The sequence below is a fragment of the Podarcis vaucheri genome (genome assembly GCF_965113315.1).
Source record: "Podarcis vaucheri genome assembly, chromosome: Z".
In the NCBI taxonomy this organism is placed as follows: Eukaryota; Metazoa; Chordata; class Lepidosauria; order Squamata; family Lacertidae; genus Podarcis; species Podarcis vaucheri.
Genome location: NC_138758.1, coordinates 26,849,830 through 26,869,918, shown reverse-complemented (window position 1 = coordinate 26,869,918; position 20,089 = coordinate 26,849,830). Strand labels below are relative to the sequence as shown.

General features: G+C 44.3%; 1 long non-coding RNA gene across 1 annotated transcript; it reads left to right on the top strand.

Moving 5' to 3' along the window:
* The first annotated feature begins 15,917 nt into the window (after positions 1-15,917).
* LOC309524218 lies at positions 15,918-18,008 on the top strand. The gene is made up of 2 exons (XR_014215863.1): positions 15,918-16,017; positions 17,040-18,008. It is a non-coding gene; the product is annotated as an uncharacterized lncRNA (long non-coding RNA).
* The last annotated feature ends 2,081 nt before the right edge of the window (positions 18,009-20,089 follow it).

The following is a 20,089-nucleotide window of genomic DNA, read 5'->3' as shown; positions in this document are numbered from 1 at the left end:
TGGAAGAGATGACTACTTGTCCCATGGGAATAGGTCAGAGATAGTTTATTATCTAATTTGGAGAAGTGCCTTTTCTTCTTTGGCTTGGCTTTGGTTTAGACTGTGTGTGTGTGTGTGTGTGTTTACCAACTAATATACTGTTAAACTTAGAATAAGCAGTGTTGACAGCAGTGCCTTGAAAAGAGGGGTGCCGTTGTCGCGACAAGAGAATATACAGCATTTGATTTGGATGCAGGGTGTGAGTTGACAAATTTCCTGGTTAACAAGAGTTAGGCAGAGAATAGCAACCTTCAGAGAGTGAAGGAAGGGAGCATGTGAATTTTATATGAGTGGATTGCTAATCAGAAGGGATATTTTTCAAAGGGTTTCTGGATCACGGTCAAGGGCTGACATAGTGTGGGGAGTAGTTTCTACCAGGAAAATAATTCTGGCTTCTTGTGATAGTTTTATTCCCTGACATCTACTAGTACATCTCTTAACATGCACTTTATGTAAGAGAGTAAAAAAGCTGTTTCCTCACTCCCTGTGAGCTATATATGGAGTTCAACACATTTTTGGGCTACTATGGGAACATTAGTACTTCCCATAGCAAGCTTTTAATGTTTAAGTGCCATACACTCATATATACAATACATACATATTTAAAAGCTGCTGTGCACGTGATTATGACATATATACAAGTGTTTAGAAATGCTTGTACAGTGCCCTCCCTTTGGGATGTACCCAGTGCAGTGAAAGTAGACCCACTGAAATTAAAAGGACCTCATTAGTCAGGTCCACTAATTGCCCTGGATGCACTCTTAGTATAACTAACACTGGAGTCTATCCATTATACAGTAGCTGCAGGAACCATTCCCACAGCAAATGTTCCTTTTGGAGCTGCTGCTATTCTCTTCATATAGGAAACTGCCCTGCATTCATTCAGAAATCACTGGTCCATCTATCTCAGTATTGTCTGTACTGGCTCTGGAGGGTCTCGGGCAGAAGACATCCCCAACTCTACCTGGAGATCCCAGAGATTTCCGCAGGACCTTCCATGTGCAAAACAGATGCCTTATACTTCTCTCTCATACTTCTCTCATTTCTTCTAGTAGTTGATATGCAGACCTTGAGCCAGTAGTGGATGGTGGGGTGGTCACACCCACCTGATCTCTAGTAGCCCATGTTGCTGCTACATAACAGGGATGAAGAAGGGGCTAGAGGTTGAGGAGGCTGGTGTGGTGCAAACACACTGGTGTACCAATGTGTTTGAACTTCACCAGCCTTGCAATCCTCTCACCCAGCCCCCTCTATGTCCCAGTATGCAGCAGCAACATGGGCAACCAGAGGTCAGGTGAGTGCCACTGCTCCACTCTGCCATTCGCTGCTGCCTTGAGCTGATGCAAATATGTGAATAAGCTCACCACAATGGGGATTTACAAGCACCAAGAGCCTGACCTGGTTTGTGGCTTCTGCTTCCCACACTCAGTTGTACAAGCATGGTTGTAGTGAGCTCAGCAGTCATGCTTTGGCTCTCGCTGGACAAAGAACTCACACTCAAGTTACGGTTTCTGCCAAAAACTTTAATGCTCACATCAGCATGGTACACAGACAAGTTAAGAGTTAAAAGGCAAAGCAGTTGATTGCATGGCTAGGCAAGCCGAGACATTGATCCAACAGTTGACATGCCCCTTGAACTGAGTGGGGTGGGCACAGCTTTAGCATGGCAAACAGGAAGCATCCTTGGACTGGACAAATGAATGAGCACTCCTCCTGGTGGGCTGGGCCTGAGTCACCTGTTCTTGCCAGCACTGGAGTCTAGCAGATGAGTCTGTGCCAGCTTTGAACCAGACTTGTTTTCTGATGCCTCCTCTATAGCTGAAGGCTCATCAAGAGGAGTGGGTGGTAGGGGCAGGACTAGCAAAGGAGGTGAAATGCAGGGGCGGGGGATCCTACAGTGCTGGCACTGACTTCCTCTGACAGCCCGCTGGATCCCTTTGCCCAGATCAGATTTGCAACAAATGGCCTCCTACCCAGACTCTTCCCAGGGCAGAGATTTGGCCCATCCCAACTCGCTAGGTCCTTTCCCATGGTTCATTAATCTTCAACTATTTAAGCTCCTCCACCACCTTGTCCTGATCCAGCCAGCCCTTCCAGATTGTCTCCATGGGACCCACGACAGGTAGAGCATCTGCCTTGCATGCAGAAGGTCCCAGATTCAAACACAGGCGAAGGAATCCTGGGTGAAATCCTGGTGGGAAACTGCCAGTCAGAATAGATAGTACTGAGCTTGATGGACCAATAGATCCAATTCAGTATAAGGCATCCCTATGTTCCAGCATACCTACCAGTGGCTTGGCTCTGTCATGTCACATAGGAACTCATTTTAAGAAATCTTCAGCACGTGAACCACATGGAGGTAACCAAATTGTGTCTAAGCTGGGCCTTATGCTAAATAAAACAGCCTTGAATTTCCTAATAGCTAATATCCCAGAATGTCACTTAAGCTCCCCCGAACTTTAAAAAATGATTGTGGAACAAGTTGAGGGTCCTTTTAGCAATTTCTATTTAAACCAAATGATTAGTGAGCACACTAGGTGCTCTGCTGGTTCCATTAAAGACCAATGTGTTTGGCAAAGTCAACATCTGTCACTGTGATGCATTGTTTTGATTCCAATTTGTTCCCTGGATCCTTTGAAGTCTCACGGTGGTGAAGTGACTCAAGGGCAACTGCCTAGCTTTCAGACTGAAAATGCAGGAGCAAGGAAGTGATTTGGCCCTGCTGGATTCTGTGTGCGCCACTTGGCTGAAATCTGGGAATTAGGGGGTGTGGACATGGGTGCAGTGTAGGTCTGGACCTTGAGGTCTGAGTCCAAAGCCCCAGAAAGACACACACACCCCAAATGACCACCCAGAAGGTGGCAAGGCAGCAACACCAAAAAAAAAACCCCTGCATTAGCACCTGGACCACCATGAGCACCACCAAGCCCACCTGGGCTGACTAGCTTAGGACCCAGCAGATACAAAGCTACCACTGCTCAGCTACCACCCATACCCCACAGAGCTTCCCACTTGATGCCACAGGCAAAAGAACCACTTCCCAACCACCGGTGGCACTTTGCTGGAGAGCCCCCTGTGCAACAGCTCAATCCCTCCTCATTATGATGGTGATGGTTATTATTCTAAATAAGAACGCTTGCTGCTCCAGAACATGCAGGTAAAGCAAACTCTGTAAAGTACCTCATCTTAAACATATCCTGTTTATCTATCTAAATGGTGTGCATGATTCTCCTCTCCCCATTTTATCATCACAACAACCCTGTGAAGGAAATTAGGCAGAGTGACAGGGACTGGCCCCCAAGGTCACCCAGCAAGTTTCATGGCTGAGTGGGGAGCTGAACCCTGGTCTACCAGGTCCTAGTCCAGCACTCTAACCATTACACCACACTGGCTCAGCTATTTAGAAACAAACATCACCATCTGTGAATCCAATAACCAGATTCATGTGGCTCACAAATGCTTATTATCCACCAGCCACTGCTCATTTTTATCCACTTGCACTCCACTACACTTGCAAAAGGTAACTTCCAAGGAGTGCAAGGGAGGTAGCTCCTTTCCCCCCTCTTTTCATTTTCCCTGGCCTTGATTATGAAACCCATTTCTCTCGCTCTGTGTAAGTACATGCTCATTACCTAAATTAGAAATAATAATAATAATAAAAAAGCCTAAACAACAAATGCTTTAATAAACTGGGGGAGCTTACACAGATAGGCAGTGGAAAGCTTTGCCTCAAGGCAATGTGTGACCCACGTCTCTATTCTCATGCTAATGCGTAGAAGTCTTCCTAAACACCATCTGCTCCTCGCAAGGTCTCAGCCTTGGGCACAGAGAATCAGTTGGCTTTATTAATGCTAGGCCATCCAGAACATTAGTGACACATTGCTTGTTTTCCATGGTAATAGGAGTTCTAATTGTCACGAACGTATAGGGATTGTCGCATTCAATAATGCACCAGAATAAGGTGATAGCTCCCAAGTGATTGCTGCCCAGTACACAAAGGAACCATCTTGCAGGCCTTGATTCCTTTGAGAAAAACCTGTCAAAGGACCTTCTTGATGCTTTGTCTCCCCCACTTCTCTTCCACCCACTCCACTCCCAAAATCAATTTGCTGAAGGTTATTTCACTATAAGCATAAAAATCTATTGGCTAGCATGTGTTTTAGCTTTCCAAGGGGCCTTCTGTATGGCACGTAAGGCAAAGAGACAGATATTTGTATACAGACTCAAATAAGCTGATGCCATTGTAAACTAAAAAGCTTCTAAAAATAAATCATGGCGCCATAAGAACACATTTATTTTTCTTTATTCATGGCCTTTACAGAGAGCAAGGCAGGGGCAGTGGGAACTTGCACCTGCTTCTTGATCTTTCTGTGGCAGAGACACAGAGCTGGCACCAGTGCCAATTTCCAGTGAGAGCTCACCGATTTCCAGTGAGATCTCGTGTGCTTCGCAAGATCTTGTGTGGTTTGGGCAAGATCTCATCAGAAATTGGTGCTGATGCTAGTGCTGCTTCTCTGCCACCCTTGCAACGGCTGGGCCAGCCCTGTTCTATGGCATTTGATACCATAGACCGTGGTATCCTGCCACATCCCCAGTGCAATCAAATATCTATATGAAGCTGCTGGGAGTTATCGCTTGGAATTTGGGGGTGAGGTACACTGATGACACCCAGCCATTACACGGGATGAGGCCAATTCCTCAGGTGGCAGAATCCGACGAGGCATCTCCCTATGGGTGCCCTGTCTGCCCTGCTAGCTGTACAAGCTGTACAAGTATCATCCATGGGAAGAGGAATCCTAATTGGTACAGTATCCCCGCTTTCATAAAGGGAACCAATGTATGCCCATAGGGTTCCTTCACATAGCCGCCAAGCATAGAACGGATGGGGCTCTGTGTCTACATTGGCAGAGTGGGGGTCTGGCTAACTGGTGCAACCCCTTGCCTCTCATCCCACCTGAATCCCTTTGAAAGAACACACAGAGGGATTCAGGTGAATACCCCTTCCCTGCCCCTATTCCCAAGCAAGACATTTACTTGAGTTGGTTTGCTAGTTACCAAGTCTGCTCTCCCAAGAATGAATGAACAGAGCAGAGCAGAATGAATAGAGTGGAGGACTTGGTCAAAGTTCTTGTCCAGCCATGAACCCATTGGTTGATCTTGCTTCAGTCAGGCTAACCTAACTGACAGGTTTGTTGTGAGGATGAAACAGTGAAGAGAAGAATGATGTATACATTGCCCTGAGCTCCATGGAGTATGGGCAGGTTAAAGTGGTAGGTAAGTATTAGTTTTAAAATACAGTGGTACCTCGGGTTATGAACTTAATTTGTTCTGGAGGTCTGTTCTTAAACCGAAACCGTTCTTAACCTGAAGTGTGCTTTCCCTAATGGGGCCTCCTGCTGCCACTGCGCCACCGGCACGCGATTTCCATTCTCATCCTGGGGCAATGTTCTCAATCCGAGGTACCACTTCCAGGTTAGCGGAGTTTGTAACCCGAAGTGTTTGTAACCTGAGGTACCACTGTAATAGGCATTTGCTTCCTTTATGCTAATACACAACCACCATCCAGGTGAGCCAAATCTGCATAGCAGCAAGAACAAAAGAACACAAGAAGGAAAAGGCCAATTTCCCGTCTAGTCCAGCATCCTGCTTTCACAATGGCCATCCAGATGCCTGTAGGAAGCCTGCATGCAGGACCCAAGCACGAAAGCACCCTCCCTTCACGTGGCTTCCAGCAACTGGAATTCAGAACCATTGGTACCTCCAACTGTGGAGGCAGAGCGCCGCCATCATGGCTAGTAACCATCTGTAGCCCATGAATTTGTCTAATCCTCTTTTAAAGCCATCCAAGCTGGAGCCACCACTGCCTCCTGTGGCAGTGAGTTCCATAGTTTAACTATGTGCTGCGTGAATAAGTACTTGCTTATATCTGTCCTTTTATCTGTCTTCCAGGCTGCGCACATGTAAGCAGCTGATTTAGCAAAGCCTAATTTTAAGCAGCACAGCAAAAATGCTTGAAGCTGGGGATATGCTTCTTCTCCATTTCCTCACCCTTCTCTCTCCCCCCCCCCAATGTTCTACAGCTGCAGTGTAGAGGTGGCATCGCACGCCCTGCCCCCATCTAGGTACTGTCAAGTGCTGAGACTGGCAAGATTGCTGCTTTGAAAATCCTCATTGAGTTTCTTTTATACTGAGAAAGGGGGGGGGGTTACCAGTGGTGTGTGTGTGTGTGTGTGTGTGTGTGTGTGTGTGTGTGTGTAGCCTTTTATTATAGCCTTTGATCAAGAAGGCAGAGAGAAAGCTGCAAAAGCATATGCCTGTTAAAAATATGTGACATTAACTTACTTATTATGTTTTTATTCCAATCCTCCTCCACAGATCTCAGAATCACAATACTACTCCCTCCCATTCTGTACTCACAACAACCCTGTGAGGTAGGGAGGGATGAAGGAACAATTGGAGCCAGTTCACATTTAAAGGCAAACATACCGAGTATGCAATTTCTGAAAGAGTACTCAAACCAAAGCATGGTCTTCAAAATTCAAAGTTCTCCAGATTTTGCAATGTAGGTTTCCAGCCAAGTTATGAATACAAAAACACAGATAAGAGGATAGAGTGTGCAGAAAGATGCACACATTTTTGAAAATAGCAATCAAAAAATGCATTATATTGGAGGACATTGATTTTTAAAAAATGCGTGCATTAAGAGAAATTTGCATCAAAATGCTGATGAATTCTTATGAGGACTTTCTTCTTCTTTTTGTTTCCTTAAAAAAATAAAAAACTGATACGGAAATGTGAAGAAGTGAACTTAAGATTGGGAAAATGTGAAACTTAAAATGGACAGATTCACCCATCCTTAGGAGTAAGTTAGGCTGAGAAGGAAGAACTGGACGAAGGTCACCCACTGAATTTTATGACCATGTAAGAATTTACTGCACCTGGGACTCCCTGGTTCCATACCTAAACTTCCCAATATTTTTACTTGCTTGCTTGCCTATGGAAGTATTTCTATCCCACAATATGATAAAATATCAGGATGGTGTACTCCATAAAACACCATTAAAACAATACAGATCATCGTTAAAGTGACTGGCAAATGAAATAAATGAATAAACAGCTGCAAGAGCTGGCATCACTAAATGTCAGACTTCTAGAGGAGGCCACTTGGGTCTCTGTAACATGAGGGACAAAAACAAAGTCCCACTGGGTAGTCTCTGTGATCTCAGCTGGGACATAAGGTCTCAGACAGTCCTGGACCCAAGTTGTTCAGGGCTTTGTATGTCAACACACAAACCTTTATTTTGGCCCAATAGCATACGGTCAGCCAGCACAGATGGCATTGGCCTCTCATCATTCCTGACCAGTGTAGATGTTTTAGCTGAGCTGTCATACACTGTCAGCTGTCTGCCTCCACCAGCAGTTAAGTCACTGCATTCTGCACTAGCTGGAGTTTCCAGACCAGGAACAGACCCACATACAGCACCTTGCAGTAATCCTGCCTTGAGGTCACCAATGCATGGACTACAGTGTCCAGGCTATCCTGGTTCAGATACAGCCATAACAAATGAAGCTGGCAAAAGCCAATTCTCTTTTCATTGCACCACAATCACTTTCAAAATATGCTCGAAAACAGCATGACCTTTCCAAGGAACTCTACACACCTTCTCCAAACTCCTTGTGCATTTATGTTCTCCTTAAATCCTGTCTTTTATTCCTTCAATTTCCAGGGAGGGTGCAACAAATCATAAAACAGACAGGAAGAATAATCAACAAAGAAGCATTTACAATATGAGCTTCTGCAACCTACTCATATCAAACTTAGCTGGGGAACTTGTGTTTTGCAGAAAAACAGACTAAGCAGCTTGAAGATAAACGGCCAAGCTGGTTTCAGTTTTAGAACTGCCAGCTGTGGGAATTGCTACTCCGCGTCCCATGTGTCCTACTTCACAGAGTGCAATCCTCTACTTGAAAGTAGCATCTATTTCAGGGATGCGGAAGCTGCAGCCTTCCACCTGCTGCCTGAAACTCAGCAGAGCTGCTGCCAGTCAGTGCAGACAATATTGAGTTAGATGGACCAAAGGTCTTACTTGCTCTAAGGCAGCTCCCTATATTCTCCATTGTCTGGAGAGCCCCCTACAGGATTCCCCGCCCCTTGGTGTGACTCAGAATGTGGACTTAGCATAGAGGTATAGATAATGCTTGGCCCTACAGGTATAGCAGATCTGTGCTAGTCTCATCGTTAATAAAACCAAGTGCCTCAAGATCAGGCTTCCATTTTCAAAACACATTCAATGGGCATCTTCAGGCATCCTTTTTATTGTGCTTTCCGGATGATTTGTGCTCATGATGGTATCAGGGCAGTTATACATGATTTTGCTCTCACTACTGTTCGTGCCTGCAAAAGTTTCAGGGTAGATATACAAGCTTCATTTCCAGTAGGTGCATGTCCCATAGCTTACTGCTGAAATCCTGTAGCTTTATATTTCACAAATGTTTCCAGGAAGGGAGTTCTCCTGCTTTTGCCCCCTACTCCTCTCCAGCCTTCTTTTTTTCCTTCTCTACAGGGGCTCCCCAAACCACCTCCAGTCACCTCAAGCAGTGGTGTCAGTGGCAGAGGGGTGCGCACACCAGACTCTCTTTTGCCTAAGGTGGCAAAATGTCCCGGGCCGGCCCTGCTGGAGCAGCATGATATGCTTGGACAGCAAAGGAAAAAAAAAATACTAATTTGGAAGGAGTCTATGCTTTCTTTTAAAAGCATGTATGGGGTTTCCAGCAGCTCACTTCGGTTAGAGGTTACCTATGAAGTTTGCGTCTGTACATATGCACACATGTATGATTGATTTTATAATAAAATGATATAGATCAGTTTCAACAAAACCTGTGTTTTGCCGGAGTGAATTAATGTCATTTTATTAAACGATAATAAATGCCGTTTGTTCCTAAATCAACACAAGAGCTAGATGTGGCTGTCTGGGGTAGTTGAGGAGAGAGAGTTGCTGGCTTGGCTAGCAACGTGATGAATATGGCTGACTGCTCATTTTGCAGTGTGTGTGTGTGTGTGTGTGTGTGTGTGTGAGAGAGAGAGAGAGAGAGAGAGAGAGAGAGAGAGAGAAGGCACCTCTTCATACAAAGCACAGCTAAACTCCATTAGCAGAACTTCACACAGCCCACTGAATGGGCCTCTTTCTTCCCAAGGGCGAATATTGCTAGATGTAAAGAGCAGATTGCTAAATCCTTAGAACATTTAATTATTATTATTATTTGCATGTCATCCTAATGGTTCTCCTGCATCACAAACTGAGCTAGAAAACCTTCACTGTGCCTGTGAGCAAGCAGAGTTAATCCTATCCTTCCTCTGTGCATCCATCACAGCACCTGTCGTGTTATGGAAGACACATGACACTTCATTATAGACGTCAGCCACCCTCTGCATCAAATGAGCCACAAGGCCACTCGCCCACAGAACATCACTAAAAATCCAATCAACAATCACCTGGTTTTTTAAATACATTGCCATGCAAAGGTCAAGGTTCACCAGCCTCTCAGAAAAGGTTTCATTAGTAAAATATGAATTGCCCTGTAATCACACCGCTAACTGAAAAGAAACCAGGGCTGGTTAAAAATGAGGTTGGATGGAAGCTGGACGCAACATGGAAACCCAGTTGCTATAAGAGAGAGAGAGAGAGAGAGAGAGAGAGAGAGAGAGAGAGAGAGAGAGAGAGAGATATCCCCCTCACCTTCTTCCACTTTCCAGAACAAGGTAACATGAATTTACACATTCTAGTGAACTCAGCTTTCCACCCAGAAGTTCTCAAGACAGTGGAGGCTGCTGCATTAGGGCAAATGGGGTACCACTCCATCAGTGTGCCCCCAACCAGCTCCCACCCGCCTGCTTTCTTACATCCAGGGCATGATGATGGCTGTCAGCTGCCTCCAACTCCAAAACATGGATGGCTCAGCATTACTTAAGTTACAGGAGGAATGCCTTAATAGTAACTTTGACAATGGAATCAAGTGCCTGGGAGAGTTATGGTCGCTCCCTCAGTCTCCAAGATTAGAGGCCAAACCTGTAAGGCCTCTTCCAACTGTATAATTATAAAATTTATTTAATTTTGTATTCAGGGTGGCTGTCTACCAGCTCCATCTGGTATGGCAGCTGAGACCCTACCTGCCCGCAGACTGTCTCGCCAGAGTGGTACATGCCCTGGTTATCTCCTGCCTGGACTACTGCAATGCACTCCGTGTGGGGCTACCTTTGAAGGTGACCCAGAAATTAAAACTAATCCTGAATGCGGCTACCAGACTGGTGACTGGGAGCAACCACTAGGGTTATATAACACCAGACCTAAAAGATCTACACTGGCTCCCAGTATGTTTCCAAGCACAATTCAAAGTGTTGGTGCTGACCTTTAAAGCCCTAAACGCCCTTAGCCCTGTATACCTGAAGGAGCGTCTCCACCCCCATTGTTCAGTGGAGACACTGAGGTCCAGCTCCGAGGGCCTTCTGGCGGTTCCCTTCCTGTGAGAAGTGAGGTTACAAGGAACCAGGCAGAGGGCCTTCTCGGTAGTGGAGCCTGCCTGTGGAACACCCTCCCGTCAGATGTCAAGGAGATAAATAACTATCTGACTTTTAGAAGATATCTGAAGGCAGCCCTGTATAGGGAAACTTTTAATGTTTGATACCTCACTGTGTTTTTATATTTTGTTGGAAGCCGCCCAGAGTGACTGGGGCAACCCAGTTAGGTGGCTGGGATACAAATATAACAACTTCTGTCCAAAGGTGCACTAGAGCCTTAGAGCAAATAATGCACTGGCCCCCTAATGTCAGCCAAGCCTCATCTTCCTACTTGCAACCAGTCTAGAGGGTAGTACTGCCTGTCAGCTTCCTCTTCCTCCTTAGTCTCAGTATTGCCCCTGTACAACTCAGCACAGACTCATTATTTGGCCCTGGCTCCCTGCCTGCCCTTATTCCTGCCAGATAAAGTACTCAAATTTGTATTATGGTTTCTTCCAAAAACTTTAATGCTCAGATCAGTATAAAAAGCAAGGCAGGAGATTAAGGCACAGCAGACCATAACTGGGCCAAAAATTAACTGGGCCCAAACTTACAATAGTGAGAAATGTCAGGTTTCACACCTAGTCTCAAAGAACTAGGTGCACAAATACAAGATGGGGGACTCCTGGCTTTCTAGTAGTACATGTGAAAAGGATCTAGTTGATCCTAATAAAGGTGTTACCCTACTGTGGCTTTTCAATGAAGGGTGCATCCTATTTGGGGGACTCAAGCTCCAGTCTCTAGGATTCATAATCAAAATCAGAGGTGCCTTAGGACCCCCGATGACTAAGCTCTACCCAGAATGAGTATACACTGTAGAGGTCTGTGCCAGCATGAATCCCTCTGGCCAAATCAGATTCAATCACGACAGGTTGACTGACCAAATGAGCTCAGCTAGCTGATTCACATTAAAAGAAAATCCTGAAACCAAGCAATTGCAGAGTGAGCTGTGGCTGCAAGCCTTAATATCCAATCAAGAGCTTAACTTTTATTAAAACAATTTTAACAAGAGAAAACGTAAAGGGCAGAGAATAAAATGATTATTCCTTTCTCCCATTACACAACTTGATTAAAGGGTATGACAGAGAGCATCCTTTTGGATGTGATGCCAAATAATGGAAATAATGGACTGGCCACCCAAAAGAAGTTCATCTGGCTTTTTCCATGCCTGCTTTTAAGTGCACATTGAAAATGGTTTTATTGCAGTGGGCTTTTCTTCTTCTTTTTAATTAGGGTATCCAGATGATGCACTTTAGTGCTGGAGCTGGTATACTTTACAGTTGCAATTTTATTGCCATTCTTTGCCATTGTTTTCTGACGGAATCACAGTTTGTTTCATTGCATCTTTTTAAAGTTTCTGTGCTGCAACAGAATGGTGGGATATAAAAGTTGGGATAAATAAAATAACGATGTACATGGCTGAGCAGGGCTTGAGAGCTTGGAGCTCCATTATCCGAATCTTTTATTCAAAGCATCTTAAAATCCAAGCTGACATCACATGGTCTCCTGCTATCATGATGTTAGGGCAGAAAGAAAAGCTATAACAAGAAGTCATGGAGGGGGAACCTGAGAAAGGTACTGGTGCTCTCACTAGTAGCCACATGTTTAGCTTAATATCTAGTACAGGGGTAAGGAAACCTTTTGGTTCTGTGGGCCAGCTCCTTGTCATTAAGATGTCATTACAACACCATGTGATTGACAGGTGGGTTATCCTACCTACCTGTCCAAATCAGTGGTGTAATCATTCATAGTTGCAAGGAGGGATGTTGAAGACCCATTGCTATTTCTGCATTAGGATCTCTGTGTCCAGCATCCTACAGCCGCCCAATCAGCATGGACACAAATTTATGCTTTCTTTTCCCCTGCAAAAGAAGCTGACATAGGAAACAGGAGATCTTCAGCTTTGTCTCTCTACATATATACTAGCATGATGAGATCTGCAATTTATAGCTCATTCTTAACATTCGTTGAAGCTTAAGCCAGGCTCTCACCATAAGCTGCTTAGGAGCAGCATTTAGCTACAAAAGTTGAAGCCCCCCTCCCCAGCTTTTGTTGGCTGAGAAGGAAAGTAAGAAGCCTGTGGTCTAGATCTTGGGCAATCAAATGAAATAAAAGTGGGGAAGCTGGAGGGCATTTACAGAGAAAAAGGTAGCAAGCTGAGTAGCTAGCTGGAACCTCTCTCAATGAGTTAATTCATTGCACCAAATCTCAGGGACACCAGACCATACCTGCCAACAGCACTTCACCCAAGCTTCCAACAATCACTGACCATTATGAATGTCAAGAGCATCAATAGAGAAGTGCAGCAATAAGGTAACAACAAATATCTCTGAAAGATTTGCAACAAATAAATGAAAACTAAAATGCAATCACAATGCTCAATTTCTATACGGTACCGAAATAGAGGAATTTTTATACTTCTAATGAAAAAATGCAACTAAAATGCAGGAAAATAGTAAAGCAATAGTACAGACAACATATCTAGGTACAGGGTAAGCCTGCATTAATGCAAAGTTTGTGCAAGCATCTAACTCAGCCCCAGGGGGTGACCCTCCAGGTCCCTTTATCTGGTCCATGGGACTTTGCCCAGCCCTGCTTCGCACCTTCCTGGGCTAGAATGTGTCCTTGAACTCTGATGACCTTGCTCTCCTGGACAGAGGGTAGAGAAGGGTGTGTAAGTATGTGTAGAAACTAGCCTACTATACAAAGGTAAAATTATCAGTCACTGCCCTGCCCACTTTTGCTTCTGGCCCTTCCCAGCACTGGCATATGGTCCCTAGAATGTTGACTGTAAGGGAATGCAAGCCTTGGGCTGAAAAATGTGCCCTAACCCTGATCTAAGGCATAGCATTGAGGTGATTGCCATGTGTCTGAATTTCACAAAATAGGTGCTGGAGAAAAGCCCGTCTGCGGGTGGTCATGAAAGGGACCTCAGGGGTATGTGGCCTGGTCAAATCTGCTTCTCTTGAAGACTGCTATGATCTGACAGGCACGTGCAGGATAAGGCAGTTCCTTAAATAGACTGGTCCCAAGTTGTTTGGGGCTTATAATACCATCAGCAAGAGTTTAAACCTTTGATAATACTTTTATTACCTTACTCTGTCTCTTGAACTAAATCTCAACAAAGCTGAGAATTTCTCTCTTTAAAAAACTCTATCTTCTTTACAAAGTAAGAGCAGCCACCCAAATTATTATTATTATTAGTAGTAGTAGTAGTAGTTAACGTCTTTAATTATATTACCTACCCCTCACTAGCAGGTCCTAGTACAGGTTACAACAATGGAAAATTCAGGGTTGAAAACTGTTAAAACAAATTGCAATCACAGGAGTAGGCTAAAAACACATCTCAGGACTCAAGGGTAAAGAGGTATATCTTCAGCATGCAAAAGCTGCATAGTGAAGAAGCCAGGCACACCTTAATGGGGGAGATCTTCACTACTTAGGTGCTACCATAGCATCTTGCTTGCCATCTACCAAGCAAGCCTCAACCCCCCCCCCACACACACACGGCAATCCTCTGAGGGAGGTGGAACAGCCAAGAGGGTCCCCTCTGCTGATCTGGGAAAGGAGTATCTATAGGAAAGGAGACAGTCCTTCAGATATCTGGAGCCCAAGTTGTTTAGAACATTAAACAGATCACCTTGAATTGGGTCAGGAAACAAACTCTCAGCAAAAGCAGCTGTTTGAGAACAGGGTTTATAGGAAGCCCAGGGCAACCGAAGTCACCACATTTTGGACCAGGTGAAATTTCTGACCCATCTTCAAGGACAATCCCACATAGAGCACATTGCAATAATCCAGTCTGGAAGTTACCAGAGCATGGAGTACTGTGGCCAAGTCATGCCCTGACCAAGGAAAAGCTAGAGACATGAATCATAAAGGAGAGCCTGCAGATTCTATTAGAAGATTTCTATATAATATTTCTCACTCTGACACACACTTCTTGTGTTTCCTCAGTTATGTCATTTATTCTGTGTCCATGACAGATATCGATTTAACTCAGCAAGCCTTCAATGGCTTTCAGGGGAGACAAATTTTAAGAAAAGTCCAATGTGCTTGCTGGGCAATTTTAATAGCTTTGAGGCCTGCCAGTATGACTAGTCTGGGGACAGTGATGTGGATCATTGCTCAGTATCCAGTGCACTCATTTCTCTTATTTGCAGAAGTGGGCAAAATGTAAATCAGGATCTACTGGTAGACCTCTGAGTGATTTGCAGTAGATCAGAAGGGATTCTGATTCCAAGTTGTTTAACAAAAGCAGCAACAAAAGGGGGTGTTTGCCCCACCTTCCACAAAGAGTTATAATAGCTAAAAAGAAATAGTGCATATATTACTTTTATGTGTCCGGCTAGGATTGCCTAAACATTTAAAAAAAAAAAGCAGGCACTGAAAAAGAGCAAAAGCATATGCCTGATGTCAATAGGCAGGGAGTTCCAAAGTGAAATTGTAGGTGCAGCTACACTGAAAGATTGATTTCTTACAAGTGCAGGAAGACTATTATGTGGCAGCTGTAGTTTCACAGATTGAATCTGTCGGGTGGGCATATATGGGATAAGGCAATACTGCAAGTGAATAAAATAAATAAAATAAAATGCCCATTTTGCTGCTGAAGTGAACACATGCGTGACATAAGTATGCATATTCATATGATGAAACACAGGCACTTTCAATTGGCACACAGTTTCCTGTGCAGAACTTCAAATCTCAGCACACAAAAAGACACACGTCCATGCGTTCAGGAGAAAACAAACACTTAGTACAGCCCTCCCAGGATCGTACCATGTTAGTATGCAAAGTAGGCAAGCACATAATGGAATGCTCTCCTACATAAAAATTCACACACTATAAGGACTGTAAGGTAAGGATCACAGTAGCTTTCTCCCTGACACGCTAGCTTACTTCATGAAGAGATTCCAGAGAGCCAGCCATGAGAGTCTGTTGCTAAAAAAACAACAAGAAGGAACTTCATGGCACTTTAAAAACTAATAAATTTGACCATTGCACAGGCTTTCATGGGTGAGAGTCCATCAGATGCATGGACCTTAACCCTCAATTGGTACTTAAGCACCGATTCAAGCAGCATGTAATTCAAAACCATTTTTAACTGTACTTGCAGCACTGGTGGTGCTTAACTCCTGTCGTGTATGTACACATGATGTAGCACCACAGTATCTCCAGCAAGTAAGGTTGCTCCCGTAGAAACATAGGAAGCTGCTGACATAGGTCTTAGACTGACCTATGTGATAAGGTCTTCATAGTTCCACCTAGCTCTGTATTGTCTACACTGACTCGCGGTGGCTCTCCAGGATTTCACAAAGGGAGTGTCTCCTAGCCTCACCTGGAGATACTGGGGATTGAAGATGGGACCCTCTGTGTGCAAAACAGATGCTCTGAGCTATGACTCCTTCTCTTAAAAAGAAGAAGTAAGATTCCAGTCTTCATGGTTATGAATGAAAGGCTGAATTAAATAGAAACAGGGGAGGCTGCCTTATTCAGCAGGTGCCTTCTGTGCCAACTTTTAAATGCCTGCTGAAAATGCTTTTGTTTTGCCTGGCTTATGCATGCAACTAAGAGTACATCCCCCACAATGCTCTATTGATATTTGGCTTTAATTTATTTTTGCTTTTAACTTGTTTTCAACTTTTAGTTTTATGTTTTTATATTTTATGGCGTTGTAACCGCTGTAATAAAACTTCATGATACAGCGGCATATAAATATTCAGTGGGTGAACTCCACATAATTTAGGATGGTTTTCTTTCCAAGGAAAACATGCATCAGATGTGTCTACACAAGGGACTGAGGTCCATGATCCCGGGGCATATTTACTTGGGCGTCATTTAATTCAGTGGGACATAATTGAATACAGTGGTACCTCGGGTTACATACGCTTCAGGTTACATATGCTTCAGGTTACAGACTCCACTAACCCAGAAATAGTACCTCGGGTTAAGAACTTTGCTTCAGGATGAGAACAGAAATTGTGCTCCTGTGGTGCGGCAGCAGCAGGAGGCCCCATTAGCTAAAGTGGTGCTTCAGGTTAAGAACAGACCTCTGGAACGAATTAAGTACTTAACCCAAGGTACCACTGTATCTTGGTCAGAATTGTGCTGCTTGGCTGCAGTCCTATGTACTCTTTGCAGGAGGAAATGACTAACTGAACACAGGGAAACTTACTTCCGAGTAAGTGTGTACAGGGCCAGGCTGCCCACCTGTGAGCAATGCGACCTGGAGAAAGTGGGGAAGCATTTTGCACTTGATCAAAGTGGATGAAATTGGCCAGGGGATGCCCTCTCTTATGGACTGCAGAGGGAGTTGAGACAGGCTCTCTTACAGAGCAGATATCAACAGCCTTGGCTTGCTGTTTGATTGGCATCCGTGCAGGTTTGTTGTTTGTTTGTTTGTTTGTTTGTTTTGCTTTGTTTCAAACCAAGTGTTGTTTCACAGGGAGGCTCAGGCACGCGCAGACAGTAACCCCTTGCAAAGAGAGAGCGAGCCGGCTAGTTAAACAGAGGCACCATCGCCAGCAACCAACGCATCATCCACCCCTTTTTCCAATGTTACAGACCTTCTCTCTCGCCTCTTCCGCGCTGGAGGAAAACACCGGTCGGCCCTCCCTGGCGCTGATGAACGGAGAGCACCGCGAAGATGCCTCCTGGAGGGAGAAGAGAGAAAGGATGCTCAAGGGCTTGGCTTGCGGAGGGCGGGACGGGGAAACGTCTAAGGCCCCGTCTGCTTTCCATTGCGCATAGGAACGGCTGGGGAGGGGGATGTTTTCCCCTTTTGACTGGGAGGGGGGGTGAGGAGATGATCTATTGGGATTATTCTAATATATGGGGGGGGGGCTTGATTCCTGCAACCAGGCGGAAGTGAAACCCTTCCCCTTCCTCCATTCAATGAGAGCTCAGCCGGGTGGAGGAAAGGGGGTCACTCCCCTATTCATCATCTCGCCGCAAGGCAGGCAATTCACCCGCCGCTCTCAACCAGCTGCCCGAAGGAAGGAGCCGGGTTTTGAGGCAGGGCTGACATCCAGAGGCGAAGAGCGCCAAGGCAGGTGGCTGGAGGGTGCGCTCTTTGCAATCCGGTGCATAGCAAGAAAACTGCGTCCCGTCCCTCCCATCTTGTTGTACTCGCTCACCAGGTAGTGAGTCCCACTAACTACAAGGGGAGAATGAGCCATTTTGCAGACATGCAACCTGAACCTAATAATATTAAGATGAATTATGTGTTATACCAGAGAAAGTGGCTGCAATCTACTGACCTGGGAGTAAGCCCCATTGAGCTCAATGGGATTTGCTTCTGAGTAGATATGTAGGCTTGCATCATTTCCTGGATTACTTTGACCATGCTTGGGGCATGAGAAGATCTTAGCATGCAACATGCGGCATGCTAGGACCAATAAAGAATGGAAAAACCCTGCTGTCGCTTTGAACATATTTTATTGTTACATATTTTATTTAACAAGTCTACATACTGTTTAAGAGCATAAGAAGAACCTGCTGGATCAGGTCGTTGGCCAGTCCAGTCCAACATCCTGTTCTCATAGTGGCCAACCAGCTGCCCATGGGAAGCCTGCAAGCAGGACATGGGCACAATAGCAGTCTTCTCTCCTGTGGTTTCCAGCAACCAGAATTGAGAAGCATCATTGCCTCTGACTGTGGAAGTAGAGCATAGCCATTGTGACTAGGAGACATGGAGAACCCTTTCTTCCATGAAGTTGTCTGATCCTCTTTTAAAGCCATCCAAGTCTTGTGGGAGAAAGTTCCATAGTTTAACTGAGCTACACCAAAAAGGACTTTCTGGTATCTGTCTTGAATCTTCCGACATTCAGCTTCCTCTTAGTGTTACAAGAGAGGGAGAATAGATATTTCTCTATCTACTTTTCCCAGGTCATGCATAATCTTATGAACTTCTATCACATTACCTTGTGTTTGGAGGGGAAATATCTAAGTGGTACACAATGTACGTATCTTAAAACATCGTAAGGAGAGATCAAATACAAAAGAAATGCAATGAAAATCCCACATTATAGAATATTACAGAAGTAGGGCACCGTCTTAAGCACCATAATAATAATAATAATAATAATAATAATAATAATAATAATAATAATTTATTATTTATACCCCGCCCATCTGGCTGGGCCTCCCCAGCCACTCTGGGCGGCTTCCATAAAAACCAAAAATACAATAAAATATCACACGTTAAAAACTTCCCTGAACAGGGCTGCCTTAAGATGTCTCCTGAATGTCAGGCAGTTGTTTATCGCCTTGACATCTGCTGGAAGGGTGTTCCACAGGGCGGGCGTCACTACCGAGAAGGCCCTCTGCCTGGTTCCCTGTAGCTTTGCTTCTCGCAATGAGGAAAGCATCGCACATGAAAACAAACCACAAAAATACAATGAAAATCCCACATGTTCAAACATCATAATTAGCAACTAAACAAGGTATCCTTTAAAACAGGTATCTTAAACATTTTCAGGCCCAGGACCCACTTTTAACCCAAACATGCATTTGGGGACCCATTTCTTAATCTATTAACGTATATTTCCACGGTGGCTGTGATCCTGCTGCAGCACACTTTGGATCAGGTCACAATCCACCAATGGAAAACTGGTGCTCTCAAACTTCAGATTAAAACATTACAATTCAGCTAAGAAGAAAAATAGAATTCAAATGTATGAGATATAAAGCAACACACACAAAGTAATCTGTCTTTAGCACAAATCTGTCTCTAGCGCTAACTTGATGCAAGAAATGGAGATTGATAGACTTGCCCATCCCTAAGGTGGCTTATTGGCCACAGGGCAGACTGCATGGAAAACAGCTCTGACCTGCAGCTGTTGCTGATCCCTTCCTAAAATCTGCTGCCTAAGTTTGCTGCCTTGCTGTACCTAATGATAGAGCTGGCCCCGCCCACATCTATAGGTAAATATGGCTAATATTCTGTAATATTGCCCTGCAGGGAGTGGGTGGCTGGGCTGAGCCAGAACATCTGGGGCAATATTACCTCCAGAAAAATACATTTGTTGCCCTCTTTCTTTGTCTGCCTTTTGGAGAGCCCCAAAGATCTTTTAGCTTTGTTCCAGATGACATTTGGATGATTTATGCTTCTGCATTTCAATAACTGTTTTATCTAATGCTGCTGTTTTTAATATTGTCATTTTATCTGCAGCTGAGCTTTTTATCTGATTGTTTTTATTTTTCTAATGTTATTTTAATGCTGTTTCATTATTTTGTTGTTTTAATAATACGTCACCTTACTGTGGTGTTTTCTTTACTATTTTGAAATCACATTGGGAGGATAATTTATCCTGAAAGGCATTTTAAAATCTATTAAATATAATATTTTTGGGGAAACTATATATATATATTGCATGCAGCTCAGAAGGAAGCCTTCTAAACCTATATGTAGATCATGTATCCTTTGACCTCAGCATGTTTTGAAAAAAATCTCAATCAACAATGAACACACACATACACACACCAATATGCATA